Genomic DNA, 26406 nt, shown 5'->3' with positions numbered 1-26406 from the left:
GAGGTATATCGACAACGACATACCCGATAAAAAATAAGAAGAGGAAGAAGAAGAAAAAAAAGAGGAGAAGAAGAAAGGAATAGAGGAGAAGATCGAAGAAAAAAAAGAGGAGAAGAAGAAAGGAATAGAGTCTTGTCCTCTATTCCTTTCTTCTTCTCCTCATTTTTTTCTTCTTTTTTCCTCTTCTTATTTATTTCTCCACTTCTTCCTCTCTCTTATTCTCCTTCTTCTTCTCCTTCTTCCTCTTCTTATTTTCCTTTTTCCTCTCCTTCCTTTTCTTCTTCTTCCTTCTTCTTTCTTCCTCTTTTCTTCCTTTTCATTATTTTACTTTTTCCTCTCCGATCCACTAACCTAGAATCTACTATCCTAAAATGCACTAACAGTAGAACTAATAACCAAAAATGCACTAAATCAACTAACCTTAAATGTAACTTTTGCAACACAATTTTTTTTCTAAATATGCACATATATATGTGAACATATATATACATAAATCGACAAAAAAATCTATGAACAAAAAAATCATACATCAATGCATACACATCCATGGACCATACATACATCTGCACATATATACATATACATACAACATCCATATATACATACATCCATACATCCATATATACATCCATATATATACATCTACAAAAACCAGATCGAGAGCAGGCCGGGGCGGCGGCGGCGGCGCGCGGCAAAGCAGAGCAGGTAGGGGCGGCGGTGCAGGGAAAGGGAGGGGGCTCACTGGGCGGCAACGATGAGGCACGGCAGAGGGCGGCGACGCCGAGGTCGGGGCAGAGGGCGGCCACGTTGGGGCAGGGGTGGCACGGGGCGGCGACGATGTCGGCGCGACGCGGGACGATGTCGGAGGGGCGCGGGATGGCGCGCGGCGACGACGGCGACGACGAGGCAGAGGGGCGGGATCAAAGAACCGAACGGAATTTTTCACAAGTGTTGATTATATAGACAGAGCATTGGTCCCAGTTCGTGCCACCAACCGGGACCAATGCCCCCTTTAGTCCCGGTTGGTGCCACCAGCCGGGACCAAAGGCCTCTGCTTCCCGCCCAGAGGCCTTTGGTCCCGGCTGGTGGCACCAACCGGGACTAAAGGATGGGCATTGGTTCCGATTGGTACCATGAACCGGTACCAATGGACACCTTTAGTCCCGGTTGGCGGCACCAACCGGGACTAAAGGCCTTGTGCTGCTCGCATCGCGGCACGAAAGTTTAGTTCGACCTCGCTAGCTGAGGGAGCGCGAGAGTGGTTTATAAGACCCACTCCAGCTGCCCTCTCGAGCTTCTCTCAAATGCAGGCTTTCGGGCCTAAACACACTATATATATTGGGCCTTCTACGGGCCTGAATCCTGGCCCATGGGTAGGTTTCTAGTCGTATTCAGGCCGTGGTGGCCCAGTAGGTTGCTTTTCCCCCAGTTTATTTCTTTTCTTTTTTGCTTTATTTATTTTATTTTGTTTCTAATTACTTACTTATTATGTAATTTTGCTATTAAAGTTTCTAACAAAAAAAGTTCTTTATGAAAATTCTTTTTGCTTTTAATGATTTTGAACAGAAAATACTTTGATAATTTTGTTTTATTTTTCCTTTTTTCCATGATTCTTTTTGTTCTATTTTTATTTATTTTATTAAAGTTTATTTTGTTTTATTTTGTTTCTACTTATTTGTTAAAGTTTATTTTGTTTCTACTTATTTGTTAAAGTTTATTTTGTTTCTACTTATTTATTTTATTTTTTATTTATTTTATGAAAATTCTTTTTGCTTATAATGTTTTGAATAGAAAATAATTTGATAATTTTAGTTGCATAAATTTTATATAATTTTAGTTTCAATAATACTAGAGGTTTATAAAAGTTTTATGAAAATTCTTTTTGCTTATTATTTTTCTATTAGAGTTTCATAACAGTTTTCCAGATCATTCTTTTTTATATTCGTTCATTATTTGAGCTAAATGACCCAAAAATTGAAAATGCACCATTCAAAGCCACATCATCAATTTTCAACCCTTTCTGACTTCATTTGTTATTTTTCATGCATTTATTGATTTTTTGAGCTATATGACCCTGAAAATGAAAATCACTACAAATGAACTCTGAAAAGGTTGAAAGTTGGCATGGTATCATCATTTCACCCACATAGTATGTGCAAAAAAGTTGAGAGGGTTACGACAAAAATTGGATGCACTTTGTGTACAAAACGGACAATCTCTTTCTAAGTATCAGGGTTTCATACGGAAACTCGTCTGTTACAAAGGGATTTCATTTTTTGAACTTATTTGAACTCCAGGCTTTTTGTGTGTTCAAAATGCACCATTAAAATCCACATCATCAATTTTCAACCCTTTCCGACTTCATTCGTTATTTTTCATGCATTTACTGATTTTTTTGAGCTATATGACCCTGAAAATGAAAAGCACTACAAATGAACTCCGAAAAGGTTGAAATTTGGCATGGTATCATCATTTCACCCACATAGCATGTGCTAAAAAGTTGAGAGGGTTACGACAAAAACTAGATGCACTTCGTGTACAAAATGGCAGAAACTCGTCTGTTACAACATGCATTTCAAATGAACTAGGAAAAGGTTGAAAGTTGGCATGGTATCATCATAATAGTTGTGGACAGAAAGTCTTCACTTTTTCTTCGCTTGTGTGCTTTGCTTATTGCACCGTAACCATGGATAATATTCATTGTTTATCAGGATGCTTGGGTTAGCCTTGACTTTGAAGGGAGGAATTTCGTGAAAATTTTCATAATCTTCGGACATTTAGACAATGGTAAAACAAGACCAGCAAAGCCGCGCGATGCGCCGACATCCCGATAGGAGCTGCACATATCTCTTTCTCAGGGCAACACCGGATGAGACTAGCTACGAGTAAAACCAACCCTCAAGTTTCCCCGAGGTGGCCCCGCAGGCAGCTTGGTTCGGACCAACACTCAGAGGAGCACTGGCCCGGGGGGGGGGGGTTAAAATAAAGATGACCCTTCAGTCTGCAGAACCCAAGGGAAGGTGATAGGTTGTTAGTGCAAATGGTAAAACCAAGGTTGGGCCTTGCTGGAGGAGTTTTACTCAAGGCAAACTATCAAGGGGTTCCCATTATAACCCAACCGCGTAAGGAACGCAAAATCAAGGAACATGACACCGGTATGACGGAAACTAGGGCGGCAAGAGTGGAACAAAACACCAGGCATAAGGCCGAGCCTTCCACCCTTTACCAAGTATATAGATGCATTAAATTAAATAAGAGATATTGTGATATCCCAACAATAATCATGTTCCAACATGGAACAAACTCCAATCTTCACCTGCAACTAACAACGCTATAAGAGGGGCTGAGCAAAGTGGTAACATAGCCAAACAATGGTTTGCTAGGACAAGGTGGGTTAGAGGCTTGACATGGCAATATGGGAGGCATGATAAAGCAAGTGGTAGGTATCGCATCATAGGCATAGCAAAAGAGCGAGAAACTAGCAAGCAAAGATAGAAGTGATTTCGAGGGTATGGTCATCTTGCCTGCAAAGTTCTCCGAGAAGACGAAAGCTTGATCCTCGTAAGCGTACTCAACGGGTACCTCGAACACGAACTCGTCTCCCGGCTCTACCCAAGACAAGAACACAAGCAAAGGAAACCACAATCAACCACGGTGCAATGCGCAAGAAACATGATGCAAAACATGGCATGATATGCGAGATGTGATATGCAATGCATATGCGTGCTCCGGAAGGAAAAGATTGAACCAGGCCTCAACTTGGCAAACCAAGAGTGTCGCTGGAAAGATGAGTTGATTTCGGTCGAAATCGATATAAGGATCACCGGAATCGGATGCACGGTTTGCAAATGGCAAGCAAAACAATAATGGCACAAAACTACGATTAACATGATGCCATCTAGAATGCAACAATAAACTAAGCTACTGCACTCCAACATAGCAACAAATCACATGGTAGTGATATAATCAAGATGCTTGACAAAAGATGAACACTGAGCTACAGCTAAATCACACAATAGCAGGTTCAAACAAGCATGACAAAAGTGCAAAAGATATCAGGTTAACAGACTTAGTGAAAATAACAACATGACATGATTTAACATCAGGAAGCAATGTTTAGAGCAAGATAACAACATGCTACAGGATCAGATCATAGCAATACAAGGCATGGCATGAATCTACTCAAAGCATATAACAAAAGTCCCTTACTGACCATAAGCCAAAAGGGATCAGAAAATACAATGGCAACCATGTAAACATAGCAAGATTCGTTAACAGATTCAGACTTAGCAGAAAACTGGACATGGCAAAAACAGAGTTACGTAGGCATGTTTGTGAGCTCGATGCACTCACCACAAGGCATGGCATGACAAACTAAGCATACACCCAGCAAGAAGACATGATCAATAAGCTAAACATGGCAAGAACACTCTCATAGCATGCATGGATCATCTACAACAACCTCGCCAAAATTGAATAACATGTAAACAATCTGCCAGGAACATTTTATAGCAAAAGTAGAGGAAGATTGAGTCATGCTAGGGTACTCCATAATTGCAAACAAAGACATGTATGGATAGAGCATAACAATATCTCAAAATCATCCTTACTGAACATGCTCAAAAGAGGCATGGATCACTCTGTAGCAACATGAATACATGGCATAAAGTAACAACAGGAAAAAGACTTAGTGAAATTCTAAGTCCGAGGGAGTCCTGGATTAGGGGGTCTCCGGACAGCCGGACTATATCCTTTGGCCGGACCGTTGGACTATGAAGATACAAGATTGAAGACTTCGTCCCGTGTCCGGATGGGACTCTACTTGGCGTGGAAGGCAAGCTAGGCAATACGAATATGTATATCTCCTCCTTTGTAACCGACCTTGTGTAACCCTAGCCCCCTCCGGTGTCTATATAAACCGGAGGGTTTTAGTCCGTAGGACAACAGACAATCATACCATAGGCTAGCTTTTAGGGTTTAGCCTCTCCGATCTCGTGGTAGATCAACTCTTGTACTACTCATATTACCAAGAATAATCAAGCAGGACATAGGTTTTTACCTCCATCAAGAGGGCCCGAACCTGGGTAAAACATCGTGTCCCCTGCCTCCTATTACCATCCGCCTTAGACACACAGTTCGGGACCCCCTACCTGAGATCCACCGGTTTTGACACTGACATTGGTGCTTTCATTGAGAGTTCCTCTGTGTCGTCACCATTAGGCTTGATGGCTCCTTCGATCATCGATAGTGATGCAGTCCAGGGTGAGACTTTTCTCCCCGGACATATCTTTGTATTCGGCGGCTTCGCACTGCGGGCCAACTCGCTTGGCCATCTGGAGCAGATCGAGAGTTACGCCCCTGGCCATCAGGTCAGGTTTGGAAGCTTAAACTACACGGCCTATATCCGCGGAGACTTGATCTTCGACGGATTCGAGCCCCTGCTTAGTGCGCCACGCGGTCACGATGAGCATGATTTAGCTCTGCCATCAGACAGTGTCCAGGAGATCGCACCGGCAACCGCTCCGACCCTCAATTCGAAACCAGTTGCGCCATCCATGGACGGGTGGATAGACCCCGCCACGGAGGCCACATCCTCAGCGGCGATCGAGCCGGATATCGACCTTACCCTTCATGAGAGCCGTGATGCCACACTGCCGGATCCTTCCCCGGCCACGGACTCCGAACCGCTTGCGCCTGTGCCTATCGAATCCGACTGGGCGCCGATCATGGATTTTACCTCCGCGGATATCTTTCAGCACTCGCCCTTCGGCGACATACTGAACTCATTAAGGTATCTCTCCTTGTCAGGAGAGTCCTGGCCGAACTATGTCCGGCAGGATTGGGATGCGGATGACGAAGAAATTCGCTGCCCACCCACCACCCACTTAGTTGCCACTGTCGACGACTTAATCGACATGCTCGATTTCGACTCCTAGGACATCGACGGTATGGACGACGATGCGGGAGATGAAGAGGAACCACTGCCCATAGGGCACTAGACTGCCACCTCATCATATGATATATTCATGGTGGACACACCCAAAGAAGGCAATGGTGACGAGACAGCGGAGGATGACCCCTCCAAGAAGCAACCCAAGCGCCGACGTCAGCGGCGCCGCTCTAAGTCTCGCCAAAGCAAAAGCGGTGACACCGGCACAGGAGATAATACCACTCCGGACAGTGCCGAATACGACAAAAATCCCCTCCAGCAAGATTTAGGGCAGGAGGATGGAGAAGCCAGCCCTCCCGATAGAGCGGCAGATGGAGAGGCGGAGGATGATAATTACATGCCTCCCTTCCAAGACGAGGCAAGCCTCAATGATGATGAATTCGTCGTGCCTGAGGATCCCGTCGAACAAGAGCGCTTCAAGCACCGACTTATAGCCACGGCAAATAGCCTTAAGAAAAAGCAACAGCAGCTTCAAGCTGATCAATATTTGCTAGCTGATAGATGGACTAAAGTCCTTGCGGCCGAGGAATATAAACTCGAATGCCCCTCCAAGAGTTACCCAAAGCGTAGGTTGCTACCCAGACTGGAGGAGGAAGCACTCAAACCTACATCTTCGGCATATGATGCGGCTGACCGGCCACCTCGTGGCCGCGACAGAGAGGCATTTCAGCCAAAAGCTCAGCCCACACTCCGACGCCACTCAAATAAAAATGTCAAGGCATGGGGAAATACGCCAGACCTGCAAGACATATTGGAGGACAAAGCAAAACATGAAAGATCAATCTACGGATCATGAGGGCGCGCCACTATGCGAGACGATAATCGTCACGCCGGATACAGTAAAAGTAAGTCCGGCCGGGCCGAACACAGCGGGCAAGACTCATTTGAGCTGCGTCGCGATATAGCCCAGTACAGAGGCGCCGCACAGCCCCTATGCTTCACAGACGAAGTAATGGATCATCAAATCCCAGAGGGTTTCAAACCCGTAAATATAGAATCATACGACGGCACGACAAATCCTGCGGTATGGATCGAGGATTTCCTCCTGCACATCCACATGGCCCGCGGTGATGATCTACACGCCATCAAATACCTCCCACTCAAGCTCAAAGGACTAGCTCGGCATTGGCTCAACAGCTTGCCAGCAGAGTCCATTGGCTGTTGGGAAGATCTGGAAGCCGCATTCCTCGACAACTTCCAGGGCACTTATGTGCGACCACAAGACGCCGATGACTTGAGCCACATAATTCAGCAGCCAGAGGAATCGGCCAGGAAATTCTGGACATGATTCCTAACAAAGAAAAATCAAATCGTCGACTGTTCAGATGTAGAGGCCCTAGTAGCTTTTAAGCACAATATCTGCGATGAGTGGCTCACCCGGCACCTTGGCCAGGAAAAGCCGAAATCTATGGCAGCCCTCACAACACTCATGACCCGCTTTTGTGCGGCAGAAGATAGCTGGCTGGCTCGTAGCAATAACATATCAAAGAACCATGATACTTCGGATACCAAGGATGGCAATGGCAGGTCACGTCGTAACAAATACAAGCGCCTCATTAACAGCGACAATACCGAGGATACGACAGTCAATGCCGGATTCAAAGGCTCTAAACACGGTTAGCGGAAAAAGCCATTCAAAAGAAGCACTCCGGACCCGTCCAGTTTGGACCGTATACTCAACCGCTCGTGTCAAATACACAGCACGCCCGACAAGCCAGCCAACCACACCAACAGGGATTGTTGGGTGTTCAAGCAGGCCGGCAAGTTAAATGCCGAAAACAAAGATAAGGGGTCACATAGCGATGACGAGGAGGAGCCCCGGCAGCCGAACACCGGAGGACAGAAGAGGTTCCCCCCACAAGTGCGGACGGTGAACATGATATACGCAACCCACATCTCTAAGAGGGAGCGGAAGCGTGCGCTAAGGGACGTATATGCATTGGAGCTAGTCGCCCCAAAGTTCAACCCATGGTCCTCTTGTCCGATCACCTTCGATCGCAGGGACCACCCCACTAGTATCCGTCATGGCGGATTCACCGCACTGGTCCTAGACCCAATCATTGACGGCTTTCACCTCACTTGAGTCCTTATGGATGGCGGCAGTAGCCTGAACCTGCTTTATCAGGACACAGTGCGCAAAATGGGTATAGACCCCTCAAGGATCAAACCCACAAAAATGACCTTAAAAGGCGTCATACCAGGTGTAGAGGCCCATTGCACAGGCTCAGTCACACTGGAAGTGGTCTTCGGATCCCCGGATAACTTCCGAAGCGAGGAGTTAATCTGTGATATAGTCCCGTTCCGTAGTGGCTATCATGCACTGCTCAGGCGAACCGCATTTGCGAGATTCAATGCGGTACCGTATTATGCATACCTTAAGCTCAAGATGCCAGGACCTCGGGGGGTCATCGCAGTTAATGGAAACACAGAGCGCTCTCTCCGTACGGAGGAGCACACTGTGGCCCTCACAGCAGAAGCGCAAAGCAGCCTCTTAAGGCACTCCACCAGTTCGACGATTCAAGACCCGGACACCTTCAAGCGCGCCCGGAGTAATCGGCAACAAGACTGCGTGGCACATTCCGAGCTCGCATAGCAATCGCCCCCACTCCAGTACCAGCCAAACAGCGAAATCCGTGCCATGCGTACATAATTACGCATTGAAAATACCATGGGCATAGGTGGGGAGGGGGGCACGACTACGGGACGCCCCAAGACGCGGCTTAACCGCACTAGGGGCTTCCCGCTTTATTATTTTTCTCTCTTTTAGGACTTTAATCTCTGGAAACCCTGTCCGGCAGTATGATGGCCGAACACATGATGCAGCAACCAAGGAGGCAGAAAGCTACGTCGCACCACAGAACTCCCAGGTGGATTATGATTACGAGTGAAATACTTGCTTTAATACCATTCCTCCGCTTGCCCTTGGAGGGGACATGTCAAATAGTCCTACCTTTTGCTTATCACGCTACCTGTATCATTCTGCTTTAACGCACCTTTTTGAATAAACAATGCATAGCACTAGACTATTATTGCATTCTCTATTCTTCTTTTTATATATATGTATATGTTCATAACATCCAGCACCCGTACACTCTGGTATGACCAGTACTCTAGGGGCTTAAGCATACCCCATAATGTTTTGGGTCAATAGTTGGGTTTGCCTGGCTCCCATGTTTTGGTACCTTACGTTCCGCTATATCGGCTAAGGTAGCATTGGGAGAACTACTACGATTGTGCCCCGGTTCTGCTGGGCTAAGCACCTCAGTAGAGAAAGCTAAAACTGACTGTCATGATAAGGCAAGAGACTGGTTGCTGTTCGAGAGGTTTCGAGTCCCTAAAGACTTATGCCGCTTAGAGCGAGGAGTCGGCTTTGTCCAGCTTAAGGTGTGTATAGTGCCCCGAATTCGGCCTTCCGAATACTAGGGGCTTCACCAAAATTTAAAATTATAGAATTCTATGGCTAAGTGAGAGTGATAAAGCATTATAGTCTGATTGCCTTGTTCGTTGTGCTGAGCACCTCCCTCGAAGGACCCAAAAATGGGAACAAGAGTGCTCAGGTTTACCCCAAACACCCCAGCACTCATGGCATGGGGGCAGAAGCCGACGACTAGCCATCTCTCAGATTTGATAAATAGCCGAACAGAAGGTAATATTTTAAATTCAAACAAGTGTTGCATAGCGCATATGAACAAGTTTTCATAACACAGGATCACACGAGCAAGTTCATTCAAATATTACATCTTTCACACACTCGTCCGCTACAAGACGGGCACCCTTCAGGACATCCTCATAATACATCTTGGGGTGGCGATGCTCCTTGCCCTGTGGCGGCCCCTCCTTCACCAGCTTCTTGGCGTCCATCTTGGCCCAGTGCACCTTCGCACGGGCAAAAGCCCGGCGTGCACCTTCGATGCAGACGGACCGCTTGATGACTTCCAGCCATGGGCAGGCATCCACAAGCCGCCTCACTAGGCCGAAGTAGCTGTTGGGAAGGGCGTCGCTAGGCCACATCCGGACTATAAGGCCCCTCATGGCCTGTTCGTCCGCCTTGTGCAGCTCAACCAGTTGCTTCAGCTGGTCTCTCATAGGCATCGGGTGTTTGGTCCCAGTATACTAAGACCAGAAAAGCTTCTCCGTCGAGCTTCCCTCCTCGGCCTGGTAAAACTTTGCGGCATCCGAGACGCTGTGGGGCAAATCTGCGAATGCTCCTGGAGAGCTCCGGATTCGGGTAAGTAACAAGTAATTTACTTTCACATGCTTGCTTTGCATATTGAATGCCTTACCTGCCGCTATCTTCCTCATCACCTCAATCTCCTGGAGGGCCTTTTGGGCTTAAGCCTTGGCATTCTTTGCGCTCTCAAGGGCCGTGACAAGCTCAGACTCTCGTGTCTTCGAGTCAAGTTCCAATGCCTCGTCTTCATCACGAGAGCTTGGAGCTCTTGCTGCACCTCGCCCACCCGTGCCTCGTGCTTTTCCCGCTCGGTGCGCTCCTTGGCCGCTTTGTCTTCGGCCTCGGACAACGCTTGCTTTAGGGTCGCCACTTCGGTCGTGGCCCCTGGCAAATTCATGATGATCCTGTCATTTTGCAATCGCATATTTTTTTTGTATATATATATCTATAGACAAGGTATTACTTACCTCTGTTCTCCTCGAGTTGCCTCTTTGCAAGGCCGAGCTCTTTCTCGGACCCCACAAGGTCCTGCTTCAGTGCGGCGACCTCCGCAGTCAGTGCGGCAGAGGTTAGCAGTGAAGCCTGCATACGCATATAGACATACTTATATTAGACTCCTGCGGATATTATTTGATCCTCTATTCGGCTTTTCTTTGAGAACACCAAACAGAGCATCAGGGGCTACTGTCTATGCGGTAATATTTTTCCTATATTTTAAATACTTACCTCAAAACCTGTTAAAAGGCTAGCATAGGCTTCAGTCAGTCCGCTCTTGGCGGACTGAACCTTCTTGATCACCGCACTCATAATAGTGCGGTGCTATTCGTCGATGGAAGCGTCGTGAAGCGCTCCTAGCAGGTTGTCCGGTGCCTCTGGATGGACAGAGGTCACCGGCACGGGCGTCTTACCCCTGTCGGAAGGGAGCCGCCTACCCGAGTCCGGAACCATTGGAGGTTCCGGCGCGATGTTCGGCTGAGAGCCGAACTTGGAGCCCCCGGGAGCCTTGCTCCCTTTGCTCCTGGAGTCCGGAAGGTCGCCTTGAGGCGCCTCCGGGACTGTCTCCCCCCGGCTCGGTGCCCCTTGAGACAATAGCTCGGCATTGTCCGTAGGGCAAGGGGAGGAGGCGGTCGGAAGTGGATCGCTATCCATATCCGATAAATCCAAGGAGCCGTCCGATGAGGATACGTCGATACGGGCTTGGGGCGGTCTGCATAATCATATTCGGCGTCAGGAGAAGCGGTGCGACAAAGGTATGCTATGAGTTACTCTAGAATCTGAATACTTAAGACTTTGCTAGGGGCTTGGCCCTGAGTAGCCACTCGTCTTCGCCTTCGGCGACGGTGGTTGAGCAGTCCGGAAGGAGAGTCCTTCCTTTCTTGGACCCTTCGGCCTCCCCGGTTGGGGAGACCTTCCTTTTCTTGTCTCCCCCGGCTGGAGGGGGAGCATCTTCATCTTCCTCCTCGTCTTCATGGAGGAGTGCGTCGCGGAGTTATCGGACGATGAGTCCGATACCACCCGGCGCCGGGAACTCTTTCGGGTTCCCTTGGCCTTCTTCTTGGTCTTCTCCGGCACCTTATAAGGAGCCGGAGTCAGCATCTCCGTCAGGAGAGCGTTCACAGTGTCTTCGGGCAGAGGGGCCGGACAGTCAATCTGCTCCGATGCCTCCACCCAGTCCTATCAAAGGCATGGGAGCTCAGACCCCGCATGTGGTTAAGCTATGGGAAATAAATATCCTACCAGATGTACAGAACTTACCGGATTTGCAGGGCGCTTCGCGCTTAGCCCGCGGTCCTCGGCGAGGAAGGGAGGGACCTCAGCGCCCTTGAACAACACCCTCCAGACGTCTTTGTGCATCGTGTCGAAGAGCTCACTTAGAGTCTGGTGCCGGGCCGGGTCGAACTCGCATAAGTTGAAATCCCGTTGTTGACACGGGAGGATCCGGCGAAAGAGCATGACCTGGACTATGTTGACAAGCTTAAGTTTCTTGCTTGTCATGTTCCGAATACACTTCTGGTGTCCGTCCAGCTCCACCGATGAACCCCAGGACAGGCCCTTCTCCTTCCAGGAAGTGAGATGCGTTGGGATTCCGGATCGAAAGTCGGGGGCCGCCACCCAGTTGGTGTCGCGCGGCTCGGTGATGTAGAACCACCCCGATTGCCACCCCTTTACGGTCTCCACGAAGGAGCCCTCGAGCCATGCAACGTTGGGCATTTTGCCCACAATGGCTCCGCCGCATTCCGCTTGTTGGCTGCCCACCACCTTCGGCTTGATATTGAAGGTCTTTAGCCACAGGCCGAAGTGGGGCCAGATGTCACATCCCTAGCTTCTGGTAATGCTCTAGGCTAGCTTCATGTGTGCATCATGTCTATATTCCGAAAGTTGAAATGGGGGATTGTTGAAACCCTAGCACAAGATCAATGCAAATAGGTTCAACCTAAAATAATCTTCAATGATTCCAAAATCCCTTTGAAAATGTTCATTATTTTTGTTAAAGGTGAAAACCTCTGCCAAAAATGATGCAAATATTTTTAGGCCATTCTCAATAATTGAACTAATTCATAAAGTATTTGAATTGGGGCATTTAATTGCTATAAATATTATTAAATGCTCCAGAAATTCTGGAAATAGCTAAGGGCCTCTGAGAAAGTTCAGTTATTGCCCATAATTAATTTCAGGATTTATAGAAATGATTTGGTGTTTTTGCTAAATCAAAAACAAATTGCAAAATTAGAAAAACAGAAACAAAAGAAAAACGAAAGGCCACTAGGCCACCTACCTAACCTACCTGGCGGCCCAGCTGCGGCCCAGCACTGTTGGCCCAGCCCAGCAGGCGCCCCCACCGTCTTCAACCTCCTGCCAGTAGGCAGGAGGGCGTGTGCTCGCCGCGCGCCGGCACGCGCCGGCCACCTCCTGCCTCCCTGCCTGTCTCCCCATCGCCCTGGCGTTGCCAGGCACCCCCCGACTCCCCTCGTCCACTCCCCTCCCCTCTGGTCGCCCCTCGCCCTCCTCTGCTCTCTCCCGCAGCACCACCGAACGGAGCCGTCGCCACCGTCGCTGTTCGTCGTGGCCACCGACCTCCCCACGCCAAGCCAGCTAGCCCACGAGCACCGCCTCGCTGCGGCGCACCTCTACGCCCAGTCCCACGAGCCCGGACGCCTTGAAGAGACGCCTTCGAGCTCGTCTTCTACCTCGGACCCGCCGGTCGCCGTCGCCCGATTCGTTGAACTCCGGTCGCCTCCGAGCTCGCTGACCACCTCTTCCTCTCCACTGTGGGCTCCTACGCCTCCCCTCTCTCTCCCCCCGAGCTCGATCTCGCCGCGTAGCCGTCGCCTCTGTCGATCCCGAGAACCCGTCGCCGCCGGCCGTATCGCCGCCGTGGCTAGAGCTCACGCACGTCACGTCTGTGCATACCACCATGCTCAACGCGATGCCAAAAGCCCAAAACCCGCACCCACTGCTCCTGCCGTTCGCTGTAGCGTCATTTCCGCCGACGCCCGATCTCCGGCCACCGCCCAAGTGCTCGCCGTCATCAACTCCGGCTACCTCGCACCCTCCCCCTGCCACCGTTGGATGCGCATGAGCCCCACCTCCTCATAGATGGGCTCGGCCATCGATTTGGTCGCTGGAGCCGCCGTTCCAATCATCACCGCCGCGTTCCCAGGTCATCGGCGTTGAGCTCCGGCGATGCGGCCGCAGCAGTCTCATTAGCTGCTAATGACCACTCTAAACACCCCCTTGAGCCACTGCCATGTGGGCCCCTGAGCCTAATTAGGTTAGTCTAATTTTTCTGTTAGATTAGTGCTAATGCCATGGACCCCACGTGTCAGCTCTGACCATGGCCTAGTCAGCGTTGACCAGGCCCACCCGTCATCCACCCAAAGCAGCCCTGAGACACTGACGTGTGGGTCCCAGCCGTCAGGTTTGACCTGGACTGGCGTTGTTGACCTACTGACGTCGTGCAGTCATCATGCTGACGCTATAAATCATTTTCTGGATTTAAGTTTATTCAGGAAATTCCAGAAAATGCCCAAAACTTCTAAAAATCATAGAAAATTATCTATAACTCCAAATGAAATAATTTATATATGAAAAATTATCAGAAAAATTCAAGGAATCCATCTGTACCATTTTCATGCATGTTTGAGCAAGTTAACCTCACTGTTTAGGATGAAACATGATTAGGGCAAATTTTCATAATAGATTTGGAGTTGGAATTTGATATAGTTTGAATTCCACTTCAATTAAGATGACTTTATGTTGCATTAGCCCAAATCACAGCATATTGCCATGTCATGATCATGCATCATATTGTTGCATCGCATTGATTGTGTTCCCTCTTGTTTGCCGGTGTTTGTTCCCCCTCGGTAGACGTATGTTCCGGCGACGAGAACGATGACACCGATGAAGTGTGTTCCTCTTCAGAAGTGTCAGGCAAGCAAAACCCCCTTGTTCATCCCGACATAATCCCACTCTCTCGCTCCTGCTCTCTTTTACTGCATTAGGAGAACAACATTTCAACTGTTACATGCTGCGGTAGCTGAACCCCCTCTCCTCTGCATGACCTGTCATTGCCACAGTAATTAGATGAAACCCACTAGCATGAGTAGGAGTTGTTTGAGCCCTGATGTGCCTACTCATTCATGCTTGTTTGTCATGCCTGCTACTGCTTAGAGTTGAGTCAGGTCTGATTCATCGGGGATGAATTGGAATGGTGTTGAACATGTCCTACTGTGTGTGAGCTAAGTGTGTGAACACGATTTGGTAAAGGTAGCGGTGAGAGGCCATGTAGGAGTACATGGTGGGTTGTCTCGTTGTAGCCGTCCTTAGGAACTAAGTTCTGTGTTTGTGATCCATGAACAGCTACTACCACACATTGGAATGCTTAAGTGCCCCTCTCGACTTATTAATCAACTTGATCTCTGTCCAGGAGTTGCAACTAGGTTCTGGTGTTTGTAGGTAGTGTTAGTAGTCTACCAAGTGGCACCCGGTACAGGTGGGCTTGGGACAGACTAGGCACAGTGGCACGGTGTACCAAGTGGCACCCGGATGGTGGGCTTGGGAACCCTGCACACATCATTTGGGGCCGTGAGTGACACCCCGGCCGGATCTCCTTGCGGATGGAACCCGAATAGGCGATAAACCTGGACTAGAGACTTGTTGGTTAGTCAGGTCGTGGCCGACTCCCTCGCCAGGCTTTCGCTTGAAGGTTGCGGAGATACACGTTGTGTACATGGTGGTAAGTGGCGAGAGCGTGTGTGAAGAAGTACACCCCTGCAGGGTTATCATTATCTATTCGAATAGCCGGATTCCTCGGATATGGAAACTTGGACCCCTTGCATAGTTCATAGACAAGTGAAAGTGGATACTCTAAAATGCGCAAGATAAGCGTGAGTGCTATGGATGGCCTTCTCATATGGAGACGGGAGCGGATCCTTAGTGGAGTATTAATATGGTGAATATGTGGACTCGTGTGCGCCACCTCAAAAGAGTTACTTGCAGTCGTAGTTCAAGTTAGCCACTAAGTCAAAGCTGGCTTGCTGCAGTTAAACTCCACCACCCCTTTGTTGATATCGATGCATATGTAGATAGTTCTTATGTAAGTCTTGCTGGGTACATTTGTACTCACGTTTGCCTATTTTATGTTTTGCAGAGACGTCAGTCTCGCTAGTAGTTCCGTGTGGACTTCGACGTTTAGCTTGATACCTCAGCTACGATCTTGTACCCTTGGGAGGGTCATGTAGATAGTCAGGCTTCTGAGCCTTCTTCATTTGTAGTTGTCTGTACTCAGACAAGTTAAGCTTCTGCATGTGCTTGTTGCTTGTATGCTCTGAATGTTGGGTCATGAGACCCATGTTTGTAATTCTTGGCTCCTCGGAGCCTAATGAATAAATACGAGTCGTAGAGTCTTGTTGTGATGCCATGTTGTATTGCACATATTGAGCATATTGTGTGTATGATTGAAATGCTTGGTATGTGTGGGATCCGACAACCTAGTTGTTTATCCTTAGTAGCCTCTCTTATGGGGAAATGTAGTCTTGTGCTTCCATGATCCATAGTAGTCCGCTATAGCCCGGTTCACCGGAGTCCTGCTAGCCCAACACTACTGCTCCTGAACACTTGACTGGCCGGCATGTGATTCACTTCGTTCCTGTGTCTGTCCCTTTGGGGAAATGTCACGCGGTGACATCCGGAGTCCTGCCTAGCCTGCTACAGCCCGGTTCACCGGAGTCCTGTTAGCCCAGTGCTACAGCCCGGATTCGCACGCTGCTGACCGACATGCTCGATGTTGATTCATGTATGCCTGTCCCCGTAAGTTAGTGCCACTTTGGTTTCACGACTAGTTATGTCGGCCCGGGTTCTCTGTCATATGGATGCTAGCGACTCTGTCATATACGTGAGACAAAAGGCGCAAATGGTCCCGGGCCATGGTAAGGCGACACCCGTGGGAATACCGTGCGTGAGGCCGCAAAGTGATATGAGGTGTTACTAGCTAGATCAATGTGACTTGGACTCAGGGGTCCTGACAGCTTTGGTATCAGAGGCTGACTGCCTGTAGGATTACCAAGACAACCGGTCGAAGTTGAGTCTAGAAATGCTTTAGTTATGTAAGGGAATTGATTGTGGAAGGGAACGTAAGGCTCTTTTTACTCCTTATCCTCATGACCTTCTGATCTGAGTCATCTTATCTTTTCTACGGGGTTAAGAACTAGGCTTCTCTTCTATCTCTCAGGATGATGTGTTACTAAACCGTAGTTGCCTAGGATTGTTGATTTTAAGCATCAGTTCAGTTCCTACTACTTCCATATGTTCATAGCTGGCCTCAGAACCTTGATATTGTGATGTTGAGTGGTTATGCCACCATTTTTGCAGGTTGTCTCAAATCTTTTTGAGCAATTACAGCCGTTATGCTGTCCGAGTCATCCCAGGTCTCTAAATAGTCTGATGCATTTGCAAATCCTTCCTTCCTGTTCCCGGTGTTCCTTTGAGCCAGATTAACCACACTAGTCGGTAAGTTGAGGTAATCCATTGCCTTGGTATATATATTGGAGCTATTATTGTGACCCTAGGTGTTTTAGGGAGTCACCTAGTAATATAGCCATGTTTTGTGTCCAGGTGTGATGATTCTGGCCACCATTCTCGAAAGCATCCCTTGATGCCATTTAGTAGTAGGCATTCTACTCTTGGGTTTTGAACCCGAGATTCACCCTACTTACCTCATGTCGATAGTGTTGCTAGTTCCTTTAGGATATTAGTAACCTTTGCATTAGTCCTCGAGGTCCATGGTATTTCCTTCTTCCAAATACCATGAACCATTAAGGCAGAAGTTCTTTGAACCAAAAGATCACCATTAGAGTACTCCTGTGGAGTTCTCCATTCATAATTGTGATTCTGCTAGTTCTACCTTTCTGCATGGGTTATCCGGAAGAAATATGTTGAACTCGTTCGACATACTACTCTATGCATCCACAACTCAGAAAGTTATATGTTCCTTTGAGTTGTCCCCCTTCAGTTATATTCCGACCTTCATCTATCAATTGATAGTTAGGAGTAGTCGTGCACTCGTGTTATCGATGCCTATTACTCTTGTGGTTCGTCAAGCCATTCTATTCCAGAATGACCAGGAGAAACAAACTCCAGTACCTCTTCCATATCCAGGATTGGGTCAAAGCGGTTGTAATCCGCAAATCAAATGCCAATCTAGCCTTTGATTCTATTCTACCTTGGAGTATTACCATCTTTATATCAAGAATGTCATGGAAATTGCACACCATCCTATGAACTCTTGATACAGTGATACTTCTTGCCATCATTATTCATTCCTTGGTCCCCATGTTGTTGTAACCGGAATGCCGACAAGTGAATTGTGATGTGTGAAATAAATACTCCGAGCAACTCGTTGCTTTGCAGTAAATGGACAGTATTCTCATTCTTAGCGTGTTGGTTATTGAATCATTATCCTAAGATTGATCGTGCTACCTAGTCAATACTTCTGGTGCACACTTCGATCAATGAGTTGGGGTTGTGCCAACCCCTCGCTTATTTGATCATATTGTCTTGCCCTGAAAAGCAAGATTGTTCTCGAGTTTAATAACATATCGGTGGTTCATGATTTTCTGATTATCTTCTCAGAAGTATCACCAGGTTGTCCCCTGACTGTTATGTTGAGCTCGTGATTAAGTTGGTTTCTTGCAAACCACCCCTTCTCCAAGAATCTGTGTTGGATACCCCCTGAGCTAGTTGGATAAGCTAAACAACAACTTGGAGAGTTGGAAGATAAAGCTTTGTCTGACTTAGTTCATCTCTAAGGGATATATTTGGTGTGCGTGTGTGTTGAAGAAAGATGATATCTTCATCAATTGATTCTCGTGATCAATTGTTGGTGCTATTGTCTTACCCAAACTTTGATTTGAGTGTGGGCTATCGTCAAATCAAATCAGAACCAACGATATTCGTAATGTTGTCTTACTCGTGGTTGATTCCTCGAGCATACATAATTATATTCTTTGAGTCTGACCAATGCTATCACCGTGTTCACTTAATTATGGAATTCCATTTATATGGAAACCTAGGTGAATTGTTGTAGAGCCCATCAACAACATCCATGTCCTCTCCATGATTTTGTCGAACATTAAGCGAGTGTTGGAAACTTTTGAAAGCATCTCTTCATGCTAGCTCATGAAGCATATGTTGGATGAAAGAAGTGACTTCCTCTGATTCACGTGCATTTGGTGCAAGTTGCCGCCGTGAGTTTGAGAAAGTTAGTTTTGCTTCCTCTGGAATCATCCCAAGTCAGTCATGCACGTGCGAAGTATTCCATGGTCTGAATAGACTGATCATCTCCATTCCATATGAATTCCATAGCACACTAAGCCACTGATTGACCTGTTCCAGGAAAAGGAGTTGTTGTGCTATCCTAGGTCATGCACAAGATTTCGATATCCTCAATGATGGTTCCCCACCAGGACTCGGTAGTGTTTTATTATAAGACTACTATGTGGTCATACTTGTCTGGGACAACGTGTTCACATGTTGTAGAAGAACCAGCTCATGTTTTGGAGCTTGCCATCATAGTTCATTTCCCGAGAATCTCGCAACGTCATCTCGTCGGTTTGTGTTGCAAACTTTCTTTTCTAGAAATGACGTCTGAAATATCCCGTTGCCAACCAGATCTGAATCTCAGGCAGATATGATGGTTGGAACATTCCCAGCATTTGCATTTTGTTCCCAGCTTGCACCCGTCTTTGTGCCATTTTACTATGGGCTGCCTTCTTAGTAATTCTTATTCAGGATCATCTTCAGAAGTTGTCCTACCATGGGTTCCATCCATTTTTCGATGATGAGCAAAATCATCCATTGCGTTGTCTTCAACAAGGTAGTCCACATCATCCATTCTAGTCTGAGTATGCCATCCTTTCGAACTTCTTCAAATGATCGATTGTGATTGCCTTAGGCTGCTATAAAGAGTTTCAATGATCTATGTGTCAAAAGTAATTCTTTGCCACTTAAGGGAATAATTCTACGAGCCACCTTCCCTAAGGTTCCCCGTTATGGAGTCATGGAAATTAACTCCTTGCTACTTTGAAGCCATGCACCATCTTATTCAGCATGGAATTGTGCTTATCAACTTGAATCCTCGTTCTCTGTTCCACTCCATCCCTCCTAATGTATGTTTTGTGTCTCAGCTCGAGAGATGTTTCAATGTCTCACTCCGTGAGTTGATCCTGAGTTGTTCGACCTTCGATAAGATCGATCCCTCTCGAGTTTTCCTTCTCCTCTCATTGTCATGTTAGTTGGAGTTCTCGGGGCAAGACATTGAGACAAAGATGGTGATTGAATCAACATTCATTTGAAGTGCAACCTGGATCGTGAGGATTGCGTTAGTTGCGTTCCCCCATCATCTTACCCTACGCTTGAATCTCGGGACAAGATTCTTGTTTAGTAGGGGTGAGCTGTCACATCCCTAGCTTCTGGTAATGCTCTAGGCTAGCTTCATGTGTGCATCATGTCTATATTCCGAAAGTTGAAATGGGTGATTGTTGAAACCCTAGCACCAGATCAAGTCAAATAGGTTCAACCTAAAATAATCTTCAATGATTCCAAAATGCCTTTGAAAATGTTCATTATTTTTGTTAAAGGTGAAAACCTCTGCCAAAAATGATGCAAATATTTTTAGGCCATTCTCGATAATTGAACTAATTCATAAAGTATTTGAATTGGGGCATTTAATTGCTATAAATATTATTAAATGCTCCAGAAATTCTGGAAATAGCTAAGGGCCTCTGAGAAAGTTCAGTTATTGCCCATAATTAATTTCAGGATTTATAGAAATGATTTGGTGTTTTTGCTAAATCAAAAACAAATTGCAAAATTAGAAAAACAGAAACAAAAGAAAAACGAAAGGCCACTAGGCCACCTACCTAACCTACCTGGCGGCCCAGCTGCGGCCCAGCCCAGCAGGCGCCCCCACCGTCTTCAACCTCCTGCCAGTAGGCAGGAGGGCGTGTGCTCGCCGCGCGCCGGCACGCGCCGGCCACTTCCTGCCTCCCTGCCTGTCTCCCCATCGCCCTGGCATTGCCAGGCACCCCCCGACCCCCCTCGTCCACTCCCCTCCCCTCTGGTCGCCCCTCCCCTCCTCTGCTCTCTCCCGCAGCACCACCGAACGGAGCCGTCGCCACCGTCGCCGTTCGTTGTGGCCACCGACCTGCCCACGCCAAGCCAGCTAGCCCACGAGCACCGCCTCGCCGCGGCGCACCTCTACGCCCAGTCCCACGAGCCCGGACACCTTGAAGAGACGCCTTCGAGCTCGTCTTCTACCTCGGACCCGCCGGTCGCCGTCGCCCGATTTGTTGAACTCCGGTCGCCTCCGAGCTCGCTGACCACCTCTTCCTCTCCACTGTGAGCTCCTACGCCTCCCCTCTCTCTCCCCGAGCTCGATCTCGCCGCGTAGCCGTCGCCTCTGTCGATCCCGAGAACCCGTCGCCGCCGGCCATGTCGCCGCCATGGCTAGAGCTCACACACGTCGCGTCTAAGCATACCACCATGCTCAGCGCGATGCCAAAAGCCCAAAACTCCCACCCACTGCTCCTGCCGTTCGCTGTAGCGTCGTTTCCGCCGACGCTCGATCTCCGGCCACCGCCCAAGTGCTCGCCGTCGTCAACTCCGGCTACCTCACGCCCTCCCCCTGCCACCGTTGGATGCGCACGAGCCCCACCTCCTCGTAGATGGGCTCGGCCATCGATTTGGTCGCCAGAGCCGCCGTTCCGATCATCACCGCCACGTTCCCAGGTCGTCGGCGTTGAGCTCCGGCGATGCTGCCGTGGCAGTCTCATTAGCTGCTAATGACCACTCTAAAAACCCCCTTGAGCCACTGCCATGTGGGCCCCTGAGCCTAATTAGGTTAGTCTAATTTTTCTGTTAGATTAGTGCTAATGCCGTGGACCCCACGTGTCAGCGCTGACCATGGCCTAGTCAGCGCTGACCGGGCCCACCTGTCATCCACCCAAAGCAGCCCTGAGACACTGACGTGTGGGTCCCAGCCGTCAGGTTTGACCTGGATTGGTGTTGTTGACCTGCTGACGTCGTGCAGTCATCATGCTGACGCTATAAATCATTTTCTGGATTTAAGTTTATTCAGGAAATTCCAGAAAATGCCCAAAACTTCTAAAAATCATAGAAAATTATCTATAACTCCAAATGAAATAATTTATATATGAAAAATTATCAGAAAAATTCAAGGAATCCATCTGTACCATTTTCATGCATGTTTGAGCAAGTTAACCTCACTGTTTAGGATGAAACATGATTAGGGCAAATTTTCATAATAGATTTGGAGTTGGAATTTGATATAGTTTGAATTCCACTTCAATTAAGATGACTTTATGTTGCATTAGCCCAAATCACAGCATATTGCCATGTCATGATCATGCATCATATTGTTGCATCGCATTGATTGTGTTCCCTCTTGTTTGCCGGTGTTTGTTCCCCCTCGGTAGACGTATGTTCCGGCGACGAGAACGATGACACCGATGAAGTGTGTTCCTCTTCAGAAGTGTCAGGCAAGCAAAACCCCCTTGTTCATCCTGATATAATACCACTCTCTCGCTCCTGCTCTCTTTTACTGCATTAGGACAACAACGTTTCAACTGTTACATGCTGCGGTAGCTGAACCCCCTCTCCTCTGCATGACCTGTCATTGCCATAGTAATTAGATGAAACCCACTAGCATGGGTAGGAGTTGTTTGAGCCCTGATGTGCCTACTCATTCATTCTTGTTTTCCATGCCTGCTACTGCTTAGAGTTGAGTCAGGTCCGATTCATCGGGGATGAATTGGAATGGTGTTGAACATGTCCTACTGCGTGTGAGCTAAGTGTGTGAACACGATTTGGTAAAGGTAGCGATGAGAGGCCATGTAGGAGTACATGGTGGGTTGTCTCGTTGTAGCCGTCCTTAGGAACCGAGTTCTGTGTTTGTGATCCATGAACAGCTACTACCACGCATTGGAATGCTTAAGTGCACCTCTTGACTTATTAATCAACTCGATCTCTGTCGAGGAGTTGCAACTAGTTTCTGGTGTTTGTAGGTAGTGTTAGTAGTCTATCAAGTGGCACCCGGTACAGGTGGGCTTGGGACAGACTAGGCACAGTGGCACGGTGTACCAAGTGGCACCCGGATGGTGGGCTTGGGAACCCTGCACACATCGTTTGGGGCTGTGAGCGACACCCCGGCCGGATCTCCTTGCGGATGGAACCCGAATAGGCGATAAACCTGTACTAGAGACTTGTTGGTTAGTCAGGTCATGGCCGACTCCCTCGCCAGGCTTCCGCTTGAAGGTTGCCGAGATACACGTTGTGTACATGGTGGTAAGTGGCGAGAGCGTGTGTGAAGAAGTACACCCCTGCAGGGTTATCATTATCTATTCGAATAGTCGGATTCCTCAGATATGGAAACTTGGACCCCTTGCATAGTTCATAGACAAGTGAAAGTGGATACTCTAAAATGCGAAAGATAAGCGTGAGTGCTATGGATGGCCTTCTCGTAGGGAGATGGGAGCGGATCCATAGTGGAGTATTGATATGGTGAATATGTGGACTCGTGTGCGCCACCTCAAAAGAGTTACTTGCAGTCGTAGTTCAGGTTAGCCACTAAGTCAAAGCTGGCTTGCTGCAGTTAAACTCCACCACCCCTTTGTTGATATTGATGCATATGTAGATAGTTCTGATGTAAGTCTTGCTGGGTACATTTGTACTCACGTTTGCCTATTTTATGTTTTGCAGAGACGTCAGTCTCGCTAGTAGTTCCGTGTGGACTTCGACGTTTAGCTTGATACCTCAGCTACGATCTTGTACCCTTGGGAGGGTCTTGTAGATAGTCAGGCTTCTGAGCCTTCTTCATTTGTAGTTGTCTGTACTCAGACAAGTTAAGCTTCCGCATGTGCTTGTTGCTTGTATGCTCTGAATGTTGGGTCATGAGACCCATGTTTGTAATTCTTGGCTCCTCGGAGCCTAATGAATAAATACTCCGAGTCATAGAGTCTTGTTGTGATGCCATGTTGTATTGCACATATTGAGCATATTGTGTGTATGATTGAAATGCTTGGTATGTGTGGGATCCGACAACCTAGTTGTTTATCCTTAGTAGCCTCTCTTATGGGGAAATGTAGTCTTGTGCTTCCATGAGCCATAGTAGTCCGCTACAGCTCGGTTCACCGGAGTCCTGCTAGCCCAACACTACTGCTCCGGAATACTTGACTGTCCGGCATGTGATTCACTTTGTTCCTATGTCTGTCCCTTCGGGGAAATGTCACGCGGTGACATCCGGAGTCCTGCCTAGCCTGCTATAGCCCGGTTCACCGGAGTCCTGTTAGCCCAGTGCTACAGCCCGGATTCGCACGCCGCTGACCGACATGCTCGATGTTGATTCATGTATGCCCGTCCCCGTAAGTTAGTGCCACTTTGGTTTCATGACTAGTTATGTCGGCCCGGGTTCTCTGTCATATGGATGCTAGCGACACTGTCATATACGTGAGCCAAAAGGCGCAAACGGTCCCGAGCCATGGTAAGGCGACACCCGTGGGAATACCGTGCGTGAGGCCGCAAAGTGATATGAGGTGTTACCGGCTAGATCGATGTGACTTGGAATTGGGGTCCTGACACCGGATGCGGAGGAAGGCCTTGCACACGACGATGAACGCCGAGATGTTGAGGATGAAGTTCGGGGCCAGATCATGAAAGTCCAGCCCATAATAGAACACGAGGCCGCGGAAAAATGGATGGAGGGGAAACCCTAGTCCACGGACAAAGTGGGGGAGGAAGACCACCCTCTCGTGAGGTTCTGGGGTAGGGATGACCTGCCCCGCGGCTGGCAGCCGGTGCGCGATGTCCGCGGCTAAGTATCCGGCTCCGCGCAACTTTTTGATGTGCTCCTCCGTCCATCCACTTGCCTCCCGCTCTGGACATGTTTTGGAGAGAGTTGAGGAGGAGGATGCGGACTTGGGCGCTGGAGCTCGAGTGCGCGAGAATGGATGAGCAAGGAGGAAGAAAGCGTGGGTAGAAAAAGGTGAGGTCTTATCCCTTTATAAGGGCGGGCTAAACTATACGCCCCCACTTGCCTGGTAAAACTCGCTTATCCCCCAAGCGCCGTAATTGATGGCGCGGTTGGGTTACCCACGTCCGTATTGATGAGAATCCCGTAATAAGGGGAACACAGTGTCTGCTTTGACAAGACGTGTCAAGAAACTGCCTCACGTTATGTGCGGGGCTGGTTAAGGAAAAACGGTTCGAATAATTACCGGGCCATGGCATGATGTCATGCTGCCAAAACGTGTCAGCAGATTGGATTTGTGGAAATATTACTCTCTCTATGGTGGTATGTGGAACTTATTTTGTAGGGTCGGACACTATCCTTGTATTCAAACTCTTTTGTGGTGTATTCGGAGGAGGAACCCACCTTGCAATGCCAAAGACAACACCGCGCGCCAGACTCATCGTCATTGAAGCCTGGTTCAGGGGCTACTGAGGGAGTCCTAGATTAGGGGGTCTCCGGACAGCCGGACTATATCCTTTGGCCGGACTGTTGGACTATGAAGATACAAGATTGAAGACTTCGTCCCGTGTCCGGATGGGACTCTACTTGGTGTGGAAGGCAAGCTAGGCAATACGAATATGTATATCTCCTCCTTTGTAACCGACCTTGTGTAACCCTAGCCCCCTCTGGTGTCTATATAAACCGGAGGGTTTTAGTCCGTAGGACAACAGACAATCATACCATAGGCTAGCTTTTAGGGTTTAGCCTCTCCAATCTCGTGGTAGGTCAACTCTTGTACTACTCATATTACCAAGAATAATCAAGCAGGACGTGGGGTTTTACCTCCATCAAGAGGGCCCGAACCTGGGTAAAACATTGTGTCCCCTGCCTCCTATTACCATCCTCCTTAGACGCCCAGTTCGGGACCCCCTACCCGAGATCCGCCAGTTTTGACATCGACAAAGTCCCTGAAATCAGCAACATCACGAGAGCTACTTTGCATGCTTGTGCTAGTCACCACATTGATCACAAAAATACATGGCATACACCCCTATAAAGATGGCATGGCATACATCAAAACACATGTAGGGCTCAAGTTCATAGGATGCACACATTAATAATGGCAAAAATGACAAATGTCCAGGATCTGATAAGAATCAGAACCTAACATTTTATAGCACTCTTGCAACAGCATTTAGGGCATCAATATGGACTGAAACAGGCATGGTGCAATGGAATGAAATGAAGAGGACATCGAGACGAACAATTTGATATGCCACACGCATGAAATGGAGCTACGATGGCAGAGTTATGATGCAATGAACAGGGCTCGAAAATATGCAGATCTGGAGACCTAGAGAAAAATAGACCTCCAAAAAGTCAACGCGGGATGAGACAGAGCGGGATGAGGAGATCCGAGACGAGGGAGGCCGTTTGGATCGGTGAGGTGGTGGATCTGATCCAACCCGGTCCAGATCTGGCCGGACTCGAACTCCGGCGAGGATCCAGCGGCTCTGGTGGCTAGGTGGACTCCGGAGAGGCGGGCCATCTCCGGCGAGCCCGTGGTGAGTGGCGGCGATGGCCGGCGGGAAGATGGCGGGTGGCGGCGCGGCGCTCGGTGGGCGAGCAGTCAACGTCGGTGGTTGGCGCGTGCGGCGGCGGCGCGCAGCCAACGACGGTGGCTGGCGACGGGAAACGGCGGCGAGCCGCGACAGGGAGCCGGTCGGCACGCGGTGCGCGAGTGCGCACTGCACGGTCGGA

At 48.4% G+C, this 26406-nt stretch overlaps 1 pseudogene; it reads left to right on the top strand.

Annotated features, from left to right (window-relative positions):
* The window catches only part of LOC147960574 (putative F-box protein At2g33190), a 41655-nt pseudogene extending 20634 nt beyond the window's left edge, over window positions 1-21021 (top strand).
* Window positions 21022-26406: the final 5385 nt, after the last annotated feature.

The sequence above is a fragment of the Triticum urartu genome, chromosome 7A (assembly GCF_056163025.1).
Source record: "Triticum urartu cultivar PI428250 chromosome 7A, HENAU_Tu73, whole genome shotgun sequence".
Classification (NCBI taxonomy): Eukaryota; Viridiplantae; Streptophyta; class Magnoliopsida; order Poales; family Poaceae; genus Triticum; species Triticum urartu.
The sequence above is the reverse complement of the archived record's forward strand: the minus strand, read 5'-3'. Positions and strand labels throughout refer to the sequence as shown.